Source organism: Narcine bancroftii, chromosome 14 (genome assembly GCF_036971445.1).
Source record: "Narcine bancroftii isolate sNarBan1 chromosome 14, sNarBan1.hap1, whole genome shotgun sequence".
Classification (NCBI taxonomy): domain Eukaryota; kingdom Metazoa; phylum Chordata; class Chondrichthyes; order Torpediniformes; family Narcinidae; genus Narcine; species Narcine bancroftii.
The window spans coordinates 11,032,503-11,049,757 of record NC_091482.1 but is presented as its reverse complement, the minus strand read 5'-3'; the positions used below and the strand labels follow the sequence as shown (position 1 = coordinate 11,049,757).

Genomic DNA, 17,255 nt, shown 5'->3' with positions numbered 1-17,255 from the left:
ATTTATTTGATTCCAGAGGATCTAAAAATACATAGTCTAATTTAGTGATTTTTTTTCCAAGCACATGGTTGTCATGTTTAACCCCTTAATTCTAAATTACAAAAGCGGATAAAGAGAGAGTTAACAACAGTTTCATGGTATACTGGGAGAGTGACAGGTGCTATTTATCATCAACATGGGAAGCGGACTTAAGGAGTGTCAGTACTGGTCTATCCTTTGACATGGTTATCAATGTGTTTCTACTTCATATCCAAGCCCACAGCACTGGATGTTCCTGTACCCAAAACTATGCGACTCAGCTTGCACTTAAACAGTCTGCTGCACTTAACACCCATGATTTATTCAGTTATTTTTCCTGTCCTTTCCTCCCAGTGCCCCTTCCCTGACTTGGTCACAAACCTTTCCATGCATTCCTCTGAATACAAGGTTCCACCCCCCCTTCCCCCGGTAAGACAGGGGAATTCTAAAAACACATTACAATGTGTTGTAGAGTAGTTGAGAGATCGGCACATCGAGGACAAGAGCCAAAACTTAGTAAATATACGAGTTATCCTGCAACAACACAAATAGATATTCCTCATGACCCTCTCCCAAACGATTAACTAAAACTGGTTTGTAATGAACTCCTCTTCTCAGAATAGGCCAATTCACATTGGAATAAAGTCTGACCGTTTTCTTTCGTCTTTCCCTAATTGGGAAAAAAGATTAACATAGGCCATCCCCAGGTCATTCTGGTCTTACAAGTGACAAGTTGATTTTGTCTACAAGTTGGAAAAAAAAATTTTTGGAAAATTTTATTTACAAGTTTTACAAAATACATACATACAAAATAATCTAACAAAAAAAAACTAAATCCCTACAAACACCCCATCAGAGTTGAAAAACAATTATCTCGGGTATTTAATAGTTGCTGCTTGGTGTGTCAACCCTTTGCATCACACAAAAAAAATTTCTTTATATTGAAACCCATAAATTTCAAATATAAAGTCCACATTTTAACAAAGAAAGGGCAATTATTTTGCAAATTGTAAGTTATCTTCTCTAAATAAATACATGATTGTAACTCATTATGCCATCGTTGTATACTCAGTTCAACATCATTCTTCCAAGTGACCACTATACATTTTCTAGCTTCCACCAACCCTAATCGTATAAATGCAATTTGAGATTTGTCCAATCGCAAACCCGCCATTAATATATTGGTATAACCTATTAAACACACCAACGGATCAAGTTGCAAATCCATCTTAAATAAATCTTCCAAAAACTTAATTTTTTCCCCAAAAAGGTTTAACTTTTGTACATGCCCATACTGAATGTAAGAAAGTTCCCGTCTGTTCTCCACATCGAAAACACAAATCCGAAGAAGTAAAACCATATTTTTTTTTAAAAACTTTTCAGGAGTTAAATACAACTGATGCATGAAGTTATAATTAACCAAACTATATCTCACATTAATTTCATAATACTATCAAAACACATTCCTCCAAAGATAACATTATAGATAAATCTTTTTCTCATTTGTCCTTCATTTTGTATACATCAACCTTAGTCATCTTTTCCAGTAATAACGCATACATTTCAGAAATAAACCCTTTCTTTCCCTTACCAGAAATTAATATCTCAAATTTAGTTGACCAGGTAACACCAATTCTCATCCAAAATTTTCCAAGAATAAATCCCAAACCTGATAATAAGCAAATAAAGTTATCCCAAATTTTTCTCTAATTCTAATAAAAGAAACATATCTGCTTCAAAACAGTCCTCCACCAACTTCACACCTTTCATTTCCCAATCTTTCAAATAGGGGTTAGTCAAAGAAAAAGGAATTATTTTATTCTGATATATAATGGTGTCTTGGCTGAAATTTTACCTTTAGTTCCTATAATTTGATTCCATTTATACCATATATCCATTAAATGTCTCAATACTGGCAATTTATACTTTTGCAAAAAAGAATTCCATTTATATATAAATTGATGTATTTTATTCTCAAAAATCTGATCCAACTCCACCTTCATCCATACTGGAGATTGATCAATATCAAACATCCTATTGATAAATTTTAATTGTACTGCTTCATAATAATTCTGAAAATGTGGTAATTGAAGTCCACCTAAATCATACCTCCATGTCAACTTCTGCAGGGAAACTCTCGAAAACTTACCTTTCCATAAAAATAAACAAATTACTTTGTTAATTCCTTTAAAAAATTCCTTGGTATAGCACACAGAATAGACTGAGAAAGATTTTGAACACAAGGATATATATTCATTTTAATACAATTTATTCGTCCAATTAAAGTTAAAACACAGGCAAGATGCCACCAAGCCTTCAAGACCATTAACAAACCAACATCAGCATCTTCGCCCAGGCCAATGTCCCAGCATCAAGGCACTAATTACACCCAATCAGCATTGTCAAGTGAACTGCATCATTTACATACCTGAAGAAGGCTGTCTGTAATGAGGAGAGATGTTTGACCGTGGGGTCGATCTTGATGGCATCATGGGTTTCCCTGTAGCAGTGATCGTAGCGCGAGCTGATGGTTCTCCAGCCACCATGTCCAGACGGTCCTGGAGATGGCCCAGTAGAAAAATCACCCACTCAAAAACCAGGTCTCTCCCTTCTTCTGCTATTTCTCCGGGACTTCCACTCCCCTCCTTCCTACATATATACACACACACATCCTCTTCCCTCACCACACAAACACACATCCTCCCCCCACCCACCTTTCCACCCATACCCCTGGACCCACCCCCTCCACCCCACACACCCCTTTCCCCCTCCACCCACACACCCCTTTCCCCTTCCACCCACACACCCCTTCCCCCTTCCACCCAGACACCCCTTCCCCCCAGACACCCCTTCCCCCTTCCACCCACACACCCCTTCCCCCAGACACCCCTTCCCCCCACACACCCCTTTCCCCCCTCCCTGCACCCACCCACCCACCCACACACTCCTTTCCCCCTCCCTCCACCCACCCACGCACTCTTTTCCCCACCCACGCACTCTTTCCCCCCCCCCACACACACTCCTTCCCCCCCCACCCCTTTCCCCCTCCATTCATCTACACACACTCCTTCTCTCTCTTCTGCCTCCCCTTTCAAGAATGTCAGGATACAATCCCTTCTCTCAGCACCTTCTTTCCTGTGACCCATTGTCACATAATCCACTTGCTACAATGTGATTGGTGTTGTTGGATGGATCCTGAGGTGGGCTATAATCCACACTGGTCAACAGGTGTATTATATTGCACTGATAGTGAGATTTTCACATGAGGCAGTGCTTGCCATTTCAACACAATGCTGGCAAAGGAAAAACTACTTCTGCAAGTGGCACATCTTTAAAATGTTGCAATGTTTTAAAAATGTCATGTCCAATATCTGGGCAAATATGTTTCATCCCATAAGATTTACTGCTACTTCGCCACATTTTCTAAATCACTTCATCGAGCCAAGCAGGAGGGGTCGATGGGAGTGTAGTGGAACAAAATAAGGTGAATGGAAGTGGTGCTTGATGGCTGGCCACAGGCTCAGTGAGCTGACGTCTGTTTCCATATTAGTGAGGTAGGTGTAACCTTACGAAATTATCATGGTTTCACATTCTCTGACAAACTTTATACATGAACTTCAGATTCTGCATTTCAGTGCCCCAAGTCTCCCTCCCCATCCCATTGAAGTGATCTTTTGGGATCGTTGTCTGAAGAGGGCACACCAAATCATTGAGGACCCCTTCCTCCCTGCACACAGCAACTTTCAGCTACTCCTGTTGGGAAAAAGATTCAGGAGAATCAGAACCAGGCTGAGGAACAGCTTCTTCCCACGTGCAGAGAGAACGCTGAACGACCAAAGGAACTGCTCGGACTAACCCTCCGAGACTCTCATATTCATGAAACAATCTTTGTTTATTTATTTGTATAGAGGAATACTTGTCCTGTATATGTATGCGTGTCATGTCCGGTCGTGTGACTGTGTTTTGCACCAAGGACCGGAGAACACTGGTTCATCGAGTTGTACTTGTGCAATCTGGTGACAATAAACTTGACTTGACAAATCAAATTAGAATCTTCAAGTGGAGATTAAAGAGAGTTGAGGGTCATGAAAAATTGCCCTGGCTGTGACAGAAAATAATTGGACACTTACAGAATATCAGCCTCTATGTATCCAGAGGACTGGAATACAGGGAGGTTAAAGTTATTTTGCCAAGGGGGCAATTAGAGGGAGTGGATGAGGGAGTCACGGATGGAGCAGTCCCTTTGAAAGGCTAGTGGGGTTTTACTCCATAGAGATCATAATGTTTTGTAAATGGAAAATTGTGACCACTATTCATTAAATATCTGCGATCATTAATTTATTTTGTGTAAAATATTCTGCTTGTTGTTTAACATCAAGACAAACATCAGATCCAATTCCTGCACAGTATCAAGAGCCAGATCTTCCTCTGCATCAGAATGCTCTGCTGATGCATCTAAACCTGCCTCATAATCCTGGGCAAAGATTTCCCAATATTAAAGGTGTCATATGCCAGTGAAAGATTAACACAAAGAAAAACAATGACCATAACCTCACGGTGTGTTGCAGCCGTGTTTTGAGAGGGCAACTCCTCAAGCGGGGAAAATTATGTGTGAACAACTTAACCCTGCTGTGCTTATATTTTTATCACACCACAAACTACAGCCAATAAATGAGTTTACTTGGACACAATCTCAGGAGGGTCGAGCAAAAACTATTATTGTTTAAAGGGCCATTGTCAGCCCATTAGTTTGTCTAGGTCTCATCACTCAATTCCACTCCAGGGTCAGAATCCGTAGGCTGGCACCCCTTGTAGTATGTTGAGGGAGTGCTGCTCTGTCAAGTGCGTTGTAAAGAAGTCTAATGTTTATATTGTTTTTCAGTAAGGCAAGTAAACAGGAGAGAGCTTTCAGCCATATGTTCTATATTGATGGTCAACGTAACCAGCTAATAGCTAATGTCATTATCCAACAACATTCAATATTGTCGTCAAGTCAAGTTTATTGTCATCTGATTGCACAACCCAACGAAACAGCGTTCTCTGGTCCTCAAAGCAAAACATGCAGATACAAAACCAGATATAACACACACAGACAAACAATACATATGCAGGACAAGTTTGTATCCATACAAATAAATATTGTTTTGTAGATGTGAAAAACTCAGATGGTCAGTGTGAGCAGTTTCTTTGGTCGTTCAGCATTCTCATTGCCCGTGGGAAGAAGCTGTTTCTCAACCTGGTGGTGCTGGCTCCGATACTCCTGCATCTCTTCTCCAGTGGGAGCAGCTGAAAGATGCTGAGGGTGGGGTGGAAGAGGTCCTTAATGATTTTGCACGCCCTCTTCAGACTACGATCCCGGTTGATCACATCAATGGGGGCGGCGGGGGGGGGGAAGAGCGATTCGCTCTGCCACTCTTATAGTCCGGTGGATTGGCCTCTGATCCATTTCTCTGCAGCGACTGTACCACACTGTGATGCAGCTGGCAGGACGCTGGCAGGACGCTCGCGATAAAGTTCCTGTAGAAGGTTGACATTATGGTGGCCGGTGACCACTTCAGTCTTCTCAGGAAGAGCAGTCAATGTTGTGCCTTCCTGACAAGTGAGGAGATGTTGAGTGTCCACAACAGGTCACTAGTTAAGTGGACTCCAAGGAACTTGGTGCTCTCCACTACAGAATTGTTGATGTATAGTGGAGAGTTGTCATTCTTGAAGTCCACAATTATCTCTTTCTTCTTGTCCATGTTGAGACTATATTGTACATATAGTTTTTAAAGATATACATTAAATGTTATAAATACAGGATAAAATATAATACCTGCATATTATTTTATCCACAATCTATGCACTTATAACATTACAAAAACATCTAACATACAAAACACATTTACAAGATCACTAGACATGAATCCACTTCTTTTATTAAATAAAGCCCTGTGGTGGAACACATTATTGCAGCGGCGAACCGGCCCCACTTGTCTCGCGTGGTCAGCTGGGCAGCCGCGGCAAAGATGGTGTTGTGGGTCCTTCTCTTCTGGTACAGACCGGAAGAGTACATACGCGTTTATGTCAGCGTGACATCAGTTCCGGGACACGAGGGGCGGGTTCTGGAGGGCCTTAAAGGGTGTGGCGCGAACTTCAAAGCAAATACAGTCGTGGTAAACGAGCTCCCAGCCTGCTGTCTCAGTTCTTTCGCTGCACTCGTGCAACACGCTCCAACACTAACAGTCACGAAACAATTCAATAATGTGTGCGTAATATCAATGAACCCAATACATGACTTTAACAGTACCCTTCACATACAAGTCTCCAACCTTGAACTGGAGAATTACTTTAATTATACAGGACCATCAATACATTTCTCAGCAGAAGATGTAACTCCCAAAACTTAAAATTGCTTATCAATGACCACAGTACTACAATTGCACACGCTAATTATAATATTTCCAAAGCCTAATAATAGTGATTTCTGAGACATTTTCTAACTTTCCCATCTAATTGCTTTCGTTTACATTCTGTTTCTAATCTCGACTCACTTCCCTTCCCTCCCCTTCCCCCTCGGTCAGTTGGACCCTTTCCAAGTCATGGCTGCTAACCTTTCCTCTCTGGATAGCTTCTAGTTGTCACAACTCAGCCGTCGCACAAAGCCCAATGGAAGCCTCACTTTGAAGAATCAAGGAACAGATGGTGGGTGTATTTAAGGAAAAGATGAGCCAGGGAATCAAAGGTTAGGGGGAGAAGGCCAGGCAGTGGGGCTGAGTGGGGAAATGGATCAGCTCATGATTGAATGGCAGGACAGACTCAATGGGCTGAATGGCCTATTTCTGCTCCTGTGTCTTATGGGGAGCTGAGCCAGATCAGTCATTATCTTATTGAATGGTGGAGCAGGCTCCATAGGCCTGATGCTTTCACCTGCTCCTATTTCTCAATGTCTTATATTATGACAGGGTATTTGCTGAGAGGATTTAATTTTTTAAAATTTAGACATACAGGATGTTTACTCTGGGGGTGGAAATCGAGAACTAAAGGTCCTCGAAGACTGAAGTGGAGGAATTACCTTTCCCAGAGTCATAGGGCCTTTGAGTCACGCAAAACAGAGACAGGCCTACAGAGGCCCAGGCATTACTGACCACCCGTTTACACTAATCCCACATGAATTTCATTTTATACTCCCCGTACCCTCATCCCCTGCACCAGGAACAATTTACAGTGGACATTAACCCACCAATCCGTGAGCCTTTGAGGTGGTGGGAACCATGCAGTCACAGTTAGAACATGAAAAGTCCCGCAAAACTGAATCCAAGGTCAGGATCGAACCCGGGTCTCTGGAGGTGTGAGCAAAGCAGCCACCACAAGCTCGCCAAAGGATGGGTCTCTTTGGGACTTTTTACTTCAGAGATCTGTGGAGGCTGGATCAAAATAAGATAGATTGTTGGATGCGAAGAAGTCAAGGGCGAGGGGAGCTACCAAAATGGAGCTAAGCCAACTATCAGATCAGCCACAGCTTTAAATCATGACGGGCCAGATAGTCTCCAACTTTTTTTTTCAGTTAAATTCCATCCATCCCTATCCTATTCCTCGGGAGAGGTTGAAGTTCTGGCTACTTGACTGGTAGGTGAGCCAGCCTTCCCCATGTCTAGCCCACCGATCCCTCCAGTTTCTCTGTTCACTTACCCAGGGCTGGAGAAAGCAGTCACAGGACAACAATTAAAGAAATGCTGACTGTTATAAACGTCTTTTCCATCACCACAGTGACATTTACACCATTACCCCAGCACACATCAGGGGCCAGACATCTTTTTAAAAGGCTCAGGAGTAATACAAATCCAGGGATCTAAAATAAATTCAGTTCCCCGCTCCCTGCTTTCATTCTACTGATCCTGCATGACAAAACAACAACTTCATTTTGAAATGTGGTCACTCGATGACTACTTTTATTCAAAATGTGGTTACCTCTTTAAGAGAGGAACTTGCCAATTTCAGAAAGAGAAGGAAAATGGTACCTTCAGTCTACGTTGCCCTCCGATCCCTCTGCCAGTCAGAAATCACAAGGGATTTCAATGCAGGATTCCCCTTGTCTTCATCTACCACCCCACCAGCTTCTGTGTCCAACATATTCTCCCCCACCATTTCTGCCACCTACTACATGATCCACCACCAAATATATTTCCCTCTCTGCCTTCCGCAGGGACTGCTCCTTTGTCCACTCCTCCCTCCCCACCTTGCTACCTACCCCTGTGACCACAGGAGATGCTTCACTTGCGCCCACACCTCCTCTCTCACTTCTCTTCGAGGTTCCAAACACTCCTACCAAGTGAAGCAACATTTCACTTGTAACTCTGCAGGGATCACCTACTGTACCCAGTGGTCCCGTTGTGGTCTCCTCCACATAAGATAGACTGGGTGCAGACTCGAGATGGCTTTGTTGGCCATTTTGGCTCTGTCTGCTGCTATAGCGTGGATCTACCAGTGGACACCCATTCAATTCCTCATCTCATTACCTTGCTGACATGTCTGTCCATGGTCTCATGAACTGGCAGACTGAGACCACCCACCATCTGGGCACCCTCCAACTAGATGGGATTAACATTTACATTTCTGGTTTCTGTTAAACCCTCCCCCCACACTCCTTACCCCGTCACCTTTCCCCCAGCTCTCTCTCTCTCTCTCTCTCTCTCTCTCTTCCCTTTTCCCTCTGTCTTCTTTCACAGAGCCAGAATCAATTCTCACCTCTCATCATATCTAATTAACACCTTTTGTGGGTCTGACTCCTCCCCCTTGCAGTCTTCAGTCTTTATTCAAACGCCTTCCTGTTCTTTGTTTATACCTTGAAGGAGGGCTCAGGCCCAAAACATTAGGAATATATCTTTACCTCCTGAGGATGCTACAAGACCAGCATAGTTTCTCCAGCATTTTCTGTTGTTTTTATTTCAATCGTGCTGGTGGATACCAGGGAACGACGGTCAACAAGATGCGAGAAAACTGGCGTAAACACACAAGAAGGGTGATGAAAGTTTTCGGCCTGAAATATTGACTGTCTGTCACCTTCTGTAGATGCTGCCTGCTCCACTGAGTTCCTCCGGTATTTTGTGTGTTACTTGCAAACAAAATCTGACCAGAATAAGGTGTAGGCATCAATTTTAACTCCAGATAATTAGGGTGTGCACCAAATGGAAAAATCCTCACAACACCATGAATTAGACTTGGGCCATAAACCTCCTCGGATTTTTCCTATTTTATATTTCCCACGACATATGGGGAGGCTATACAGCCCAACAAGTGCGTGCCAATTCTCTGAGAGATCCCATCCATCTCAATCCCCACAGATACCCAATGCAACGGCCTCCTTCACATCCATCAATATAATTCTCCTGCCACCCACCTACAGCAAGGACCTACCAATCTTCACGTCATTAGGGTACGGGGGGGAGTGGGGAAAGCAGAGTACTCAGGGTGGGGGTCCCACACATTGGTAGTGAGAAGGTGCCAACAGCATCAGAGACCAGAGTGAATCAGGTCATTGGAGCTGTGAGACTGTCCAATGGCCCAACTTGATCAAGTGTCTCTTTTCATGGAATCAGATCAGAATTTATTGTCATGACCATGTGTCACAAAATTCATTGATTTGCAGCTACGTAACAAGTGCAAAATTGCTATAAATTATATTTTTTAACTAAATAAATTAGAGGTAGTGAGATAGTGTCTGTGGTTCATTGTCCGTTCAGAAATTTGATGGTGGAAGGGAAGGAGCTGTTTTTGTAACGTTGGGTGTCCGTCTTCTGCATCCTGACCATAGCAGAGTGAAGAGGGCATGGTGGGGGTCCTTGAGGATAGAGGCTGCTTTCTTGAGGCACCGTCTCTTGTCGATGTCCTCGATGGAGTGGAGACTGGTGCCCGTGATGTCGCTGGCCACGGTCACAGCTCTCTATAACTTTTACCCGTCCTGTGCGTTGGCGCCTCCGTACCAGACAGTGATGCAACCAGCCAGAATTCCCTCTTTAAAAAGATCTCTTTATTAAAAAAAATGTTCACAGTTTGAGTAAAGGGGTCCCGAAGCTTTGGCGGGGGGGGGAGGGGGGATGAATAGATGATGGATGGAAGGCTGGGGTGAGAGCAGGCACCTTTAATTAGTTTGCAATGCCTCCATTCTCACATAGATCCTGTTGAATCATTGACTCGCCACAGTTGAGGATGAGCAATTTTTACGTTTTGTTTAAGTGAAACATTTTGTTCTCTCTTTTGCCTGCTGACAGTCAAGAACTGCAAGCTTGTTTCTGGCGTCACATTTTTATGTCCTGTCCCTCTCGGTTTAAGATTAAGAATTTAAAATGCCTGTTGAACGTGGGTCCATTCTTGACACATTGAGGAGGATGATCATCGACTGCTGCCTGGCAGATGAAGTAAGGAGCCCACTGATGTTTATTTAAGCGTCTCAACTTGCAGGCAAAGTCACCCTCAAAAGTCGAAAGCCCCAGCACCGTGGGCAACAGCTGAAGAGCTAAGGCATATAATTGAAGGTTAGAGAATCGGTGAACTGTTAGATTTGATCACACGTTGAAGCCAATGCTCTGTGGCACTGCATAACAAGCACAGTCACACTTGGTGATTTGGACCTTGCTCTGTTTCCACACATTGAGAGTGATCCAGATAATTGGCCTGCCCAGAGATAGTTTGCTGCTCCACCTCCCCTCCACCGCTGCTCTCCGCTCCTCTGGTTGGCCAGGTGTCGTCTCACTTGGCCTTTTCCCATCACCATCCCTCAAGCTCCATTAACTTCTTGCAATGGATGGCCAGGATGCTTCGGTCAGGAAACTGGGCACCTGCCTTCAGGGAGCTAATGGATACACATTTTCCCAGAAGCTCTTCATGGGTCTGATTCTGAGGTGAAACCTCTGGCAACGGTAACAGTCTTGTAAAAACACACAGAAGGTGTTAACCTTTCACATCGAAAGCCTGATGAAATGAAAGGCCAGGGTCACTTTGCAAGAAGTGCTTACTCAGTTAAGAAGTGTACTGTCAGGTCAGGAGATTCAGCTAAAAGAAAATTAGCATCAGTTCTATGGCACGGTGATTATAATCAGACGTTATCAGGCATCAAAGTTACACACGAAACACTGATGAAGGAAAAACACAATGCAGGAGAAACTCAGCAAGCACTTTATTTCACAAAGATACCTTGATGAAGGGGTAAAGCCCAAAAATGTATCTTTATCTTTTCTATATGGACATTGTTTGGCCTGTGGAATTCCACCAGCATTGTGCTGTTTTTATTTTCAGCTTCGACACCAGGATCTCATTATTTCCTCTCCAGGTGCTCTTTTACCCTAAGTCATGCTGATACCTTGCAAAGCAGGCTGCTTTTCTGCACCTTTTCTGATGGCTCCCGGCTGCTTGGGCAAGGTCCTGGATCCACCAGGGTCGAGTCCACCTCAGTGGATCACCCTCCCCCATTGGTCTCCACTCCGAGGCTGAGAAACAAGTTCAAAGGCCTTCGGTCCCGTCAGAGGATTTGTTCAACCCAACGGATTAGATGTGGTGGCAAATCAATGGATTTCCTAAAATCTGTTAAAAGGAGAGATCCCAAGGCCAGGTGTAACATTAACGAAACTCACTGAGATGGCCTCGTCTCAGTTGATTTGGCACAAACCACTTCTGCCTTGAAAAGTGTTTTACCTTTACTGCAGAAGTTAAGAACATCTCCAAGTATAATCGAGCTGGGGGTTTTCTCTTTGGAACACAGAAGAATAAAAAGGCACCTTAATAGAGGTATATCAGATTATGAGAGGCATAGATAGGGTGGACAGCCAGATACCAAGGGCGACCACAGCAAATATCAGAGAACATCTATTTCAGATGAGTTTTTTTTCCCTCACAGAGAGTGGTGGGTGCCTGGAAAGCATTGTCGGTGGATTGTGCTTGTATAATGACCTCTTTTGACACACCTTATTAAAGACCCACTGAAAGTCCAAATGCAGCCCGTCAACTGGGCAAACCTCTCTGAAGCAAACAATGGAGGGATTGAATGGGTCAGGAGAGACATGCCCAGTCAACATTTCAGGTCAGGACTTCTTATTAAGGTTTTGATAAAAAGGTTCCTGTCCTGAAAGAATGTCAGATCATTTCTACCCACGGACGCTGCCTGATCTGCTGAGTTTCCCAGCTTCTCATTGTTTCCCCAAGAATTCAGCATCTGCAGCTCTTGTCAAACACCATTTCCATTTCATAAATCCACACCTTTTCTGTCCAGCACATATTATGTTCATCGTGCTACCATTTCCTTAGAGGTTCCACCAACTGATGTCAGGCTAACTCACTGGTAGTTCTCCGTTTCCTTTCATACTCCTTCCTAATCGTGGGGCAACCCGTGACACCTTCCAATCTGTGGCGACTAATCTAAAATCTGTAGAATTGTGGAAGGGGACAGCCACTCTCTCCATCGACCTCTTCCACCTCCTACAAAACCTTTAGATGTAGGTCCTCATACCCTGGCCATGCTTCAGCTTTCAGTCTCATTAATTTCTCCAATACATGAATGCTTCTGATTCACACTGGACCAGTTGTCCTCCACATCCCCAGGAGACTTAAAGCTGTCTTCTTCCATGGAAATATTCCGCAGTATTGTTTTCTTTTTCCCTCCTTGGAAACCTTCCCCCACAATTTAGTTTAAAACTTGACCACAGTCCGTAATGTATTTTTACCTCCTATGGATGCTGCGAGACTGGTTGAGTTCCTCTGGCATTTCTGTGTGTTTTTACTGCTTATTCAATTTATGAGATCAAGGGTCCCAGCCTAATTCAAGCGAAGTCCACCCCAACAGAGCAACACCCCTTTCTCCCTCACCAATTCTTGACCCATGCATTCAACTCTCAGCTACAATGGGTACCATATCATTTTGCATGTGGTTCAGGTAGTAATCAAGATCAGGTTTATTGTCACCTGTACCCAGATGCAGTGATAAGAGGGTGTTTTGCGAGCAGACCAGGAGACATCTCATATGCAGCAAGATGGAGCTCAAAAGTACAGTGGTGCAGAGTTACAGAGGGAGACCTGTTGGTTCGGAGCAAACACAACACAATTTTACTATTTTGGGGTTCATTTAGGAGACTGAAGTCCAAAGATTTTGTGATTCCTCTTCTGTTTGAACTCGTTTGCTTGTCATCAAATGGAATGTTTTGCTGACTGACCTTAATCAGGTAATGTTTTGAAACTTGTTTTTTTTTAGATGCATTAAAAATGAACCTTTAGCAAGGTTTAAAAACCTTGGTTTGAAACGTCCATTTCTAAGGGCGCAGCATTTTTTTGAGTTTAAACTAATTTTTTTAAAGAGTTAGCATTTAGCGCAGCGCTATTGCAGCGCCAGGTTCGAATCCGGTGCTGTCTGTAAGGAGTTTGTGCGTTCTTCCCCATGTCTGCATGGGTTTCCTTCGGGGGCTCCAGTTTCCTCCCACTCTTCAAAACGTACGGGGGTTAATTGGAGTATTTGTGGGCTGGAAGGGCCTGCATGCCTAGATTGTAAATGTTAACATTTTAGAGTTGAGAGGGGAGAAAGTGAATGAAGGAAATCGAGTGGAAGGGCGTGGAATGGGACAAAGAGTTAACAAGAGACCAAAAAGAGCAGTGGGAAATAAAATAAATGAAATGAGAAAAATTATGCAGAGAGAGAAATTATATCTGTAAATGTATATATAATTTTGCATATTTTGATATCAGTTGTGTCAACTTTTCAGATGGTCACCTGCTTTCCCTGCAGATGGAAGGGAACTTAATTTCTTACCAGCACAATGATAAACATTACCACCTACTTTCCAGTACCTTCATCCCTTTAGCTCTCCTTTCCCCATCCCTCCCACCCAGACATCGTCAATCCCTGTGCCATTAACTGTAGTTGAGTAAACTACCCAAATATTTAGTGCATTAAATGCCCATCAGACCCTGTAGTTGAGTCACACACTTAGTCAGATGAGGACTGATTGAAAACAATTCCACAAACTGTATTCCAATTGCCTTCAGGAGAAAGGTTGGCCATCTGACTGTGAAATGCAATTCAGGTGACGTAACTTTGACCAACACCTTTACTAAATATGACCTGCGTTTGATCTCAAGTTCAGCTCAAAGGAAGCTGTGGTTGGAAAAGAATCTTCGGTGAGTAAAATCTGCTGAGTCTTGGTGTGATGTCGGTAAATATTTATTCAGAGAAATGATGTGGCCGTAATCCCTTAATCTTGTCAGATTTGCTTGAACATAGCTGCTTGAGACATTTGGGTCACGCTACTTTGAATATGTTGATTCAGGAGCCGCTTGCAATAATAAGACCGAGAAGAGGAAGTCTTTTGATTCAACTCAAACGTTCCCTATTGACAGCTGCTGCAGATACAGTTCAAGTCCAGTATCAAAGAGAATAGAACAGTACAACACTGTACAAGCCCTTCAGCCCACAATGTTGGGCCAACCCATACACACCTGCTCCACATCAATCTAACCCTTCCCTCCTTCACAGCCATAACCATCCATGTGCTATCTAAGAGTCATTTGAATGTCCCTATTGTATCAGCTTCTACCACCACCCCAGGCAATGCATTCCAGGCACTTACCACTCTCTATGTGGATTTAAAAAAACCTCTGACATCTCCCTTAAACTTCCATCCACTCACCTCTGGTGTTGGCCATTGCCACCCTGGGAGAAAGTTATTGGCCATCCACTCACTCCATGCCTCCTCATTTTATATGCCATGATTAAATCACCTATCATCTCTGCCTCTCTAAAGAGAAAACCCCACTCAACCATTTCCCCATAACACGTTCTCTATTCCAAGCAGCATCCTGGTAAATCTCCTCTCCGCCCTCCCTAAAGCTTCCAAATATTCCTTTAATGAGATGACCAGAACTAAACACATTACTCTAACTGTGGTCTAATCAGATTGATAGAGCTGCAAATATTACTTTCTGATTCTGATTAATCAAGTCCAGCATACACCCTGCATTCACACCTTCTGAATGACCCTGTCAGCTTGCAGGGCCACAATGAGGGATCTATGGACTTAGATCCCAAGATCCCTCTGTTCCTCCACACAGCCAAGAATCCTACTGTCAACCATGTACTCTTCCAACAAGTATCACTTCACCATTTTCTGGATTGAACTGCATCTACCCCTTCTCCTCCCAGCTCTACACCCTGTTAATATCCTGCTGTGACCCACAACACCTCTACATTATCCACAAAACCTCATAATCTTTGTATCAGTCAAGCTTGAACAAAAACGTGCCCCTCAGTGTAAACCCACTACACTGTGTACAACTAAACTGCATGGACAGTAACAACTTACATTAGCATTGAGAAACAAGAGCTGCAGATGCTGGATTCTTTTTTTATATGCATTTTATTTAAGAATTTTAAAACCACATCCATATTCAATAAAACTACGAGAGAAAGAAAAATTACATGTGGTATATGTTAGGCGCTACCAGTAACCACAAAGGCTTGGCTGAGGGAACGATAGGCTTTAATAAAACCTTGCTGGCCTAGATCCAGTTATAGGAATGGAGGGAAGGGAGAGGTGGCTTGACCTTTATGGCCCAGGACCATGGGGGAGGCGTCATAGGGTATCAGAGGGCAGGCCAGCTCCATATATACAGGAGCCAACAATAACTATAAACAGTAGAGGAAACATATCACCACGGTATATATAAACCTCCCCATCCCTCCCTCCCTCCCCTTCCCCCAAGTACCAACACTCCCCCGCAAAATGTATCAAAGAAAGAAAAAAGAAAAGAAAATGTTGGGAGAATGTCAAAAGCAACATATAAAATCTTAATACTAATATAACGGAACCAACAGGATGGGCTTTCAGAGAGTCCTTCAAATTTTCAAACCATCGTGTGGTAAGTATGGGCTCCATATTTTCAAAAAAATTTGATTCCTATTATGTAAATTATAAGTTATTTTCTCAAGTGGAATACGCAATTTAACATGCCACCTCTCCATCCCAAAATCATACCTGCAGCTTCTCATGATGCATTTGCTAACGAACAATCAAAATTTACTTGTTCATCTCTTCATTGTTCCTCCTAAATTCTGAATTTTGCAAGTACTGCCGGAGAATCCAGAAAATCAGAAAATCCCCGATTTTAGGACTTTGACTGTATCTTGGGTGGATCCCTTTCCAATGGGATCATTTTACTTTTGGTTCTCTGGGCTCAAGAAGAAATGAGGGCTCCTCATGGTTACTGCTGCAAAGAAATCCCTGTCAGGAATTACCAATGGGTGACAAGTGGAACAAAAGAACTGAAATTTGAATTTTAAATTAAATTTAGACATGCAGCGCGGTAACGGGCCCTTCCATGCTCACGAGTCCATGCCGCCCAATTAACCCCTGTACATTTTGAAGGGTGGGTGGAGGAAACCCACACGGACATGGGGAGAATGTACACTGGTCCTTGGCACTGTAACAGCGCTGCGCTGACTGTGCTGCCCCAAATGCTGCTGTTGTTCGAATATTTTGCAAATGTGTGACTGGGACCAGTTGGTAAAGAGGGTCCAAATAAGAGCAGGAGCAAAAGAAAGGCCAGAAGTGAGCGAAGTGCTGAATACAAGTTGTAAACTTCAACATGTGAAGTAAACTGAGCTTTTCTAATAACGCTGTGTGAAATCATTGAGATATTCACTTTGAAAAAAGAAAGGAATGATTCCAACTTAAATCTTTTATAAATATTCACCCAGTTCTGCTTTTCTGCTATTTCTAGCTGGAGATGATGGAACAACTTGTGCCTTCTGTCCAATTGTATACAGGAAAAGAAAGGAGAAAGAGAGGGAAAAATGTGACCATCTTACAGAAAGGAAATAGCAGCATTGAGCTTTGCAGCCAACCCTCGTTCCTCTCCTGGCTGCTGTCCACAGGCAGGCATTCATCAGCAGGGTTCACTGAGGTTTCAGATGCCCCCTTCCTTGAACTCCATGAGCAGAGACAGCCAAGTCAGCAAAGAAGGGCAATCAGCCATGGAATCTCCCTGATCGCTCTGCCATCAACTCCAGGTGAGTGCTAAAAGTGGTGAAATTAGCATTTTGAAGTGCATTCTTGAAATGTTCATTTAAATTCCTGTAGCTGGTGTTGAAACGCGTTGCAGATGATCAGACGATTGGGTACCCCCTACCCAAGCCTAACCTCAGCAGCCCAGCAAGTCGTTCTCTTATCTTTGAAGCAGAAAGTTGTATTCAAGTTCCTCTCTCGAGAACTAAGCGCAAA

The 17,255-nt window shown here is 43.3% G+C and overlaps 1 protein-coding gene across 1 annotated transcript in view; it reads right to left on the bottom strand.

Moving 5' to 3' along the window:
* Positions 1 to 2,457: 2,457 nt before the first annotated feature.
* heatr6 (HEAT repeat containing 6) overlaps positions 2,458 to 17,255 on the bottom strand; it is a 152,880-nt gene continuing 138,082 nt past the window's right edge. Inside the window, exon 21 of the mRNA XM_069911408.1 lies at positions 2,458 to 2,576. The gene's annotated coding sequence lies outside the window, so the exon portion shown is untranslated. The remainder of the gene's footprint in view (positions 2,577 to 17,255) is intronic.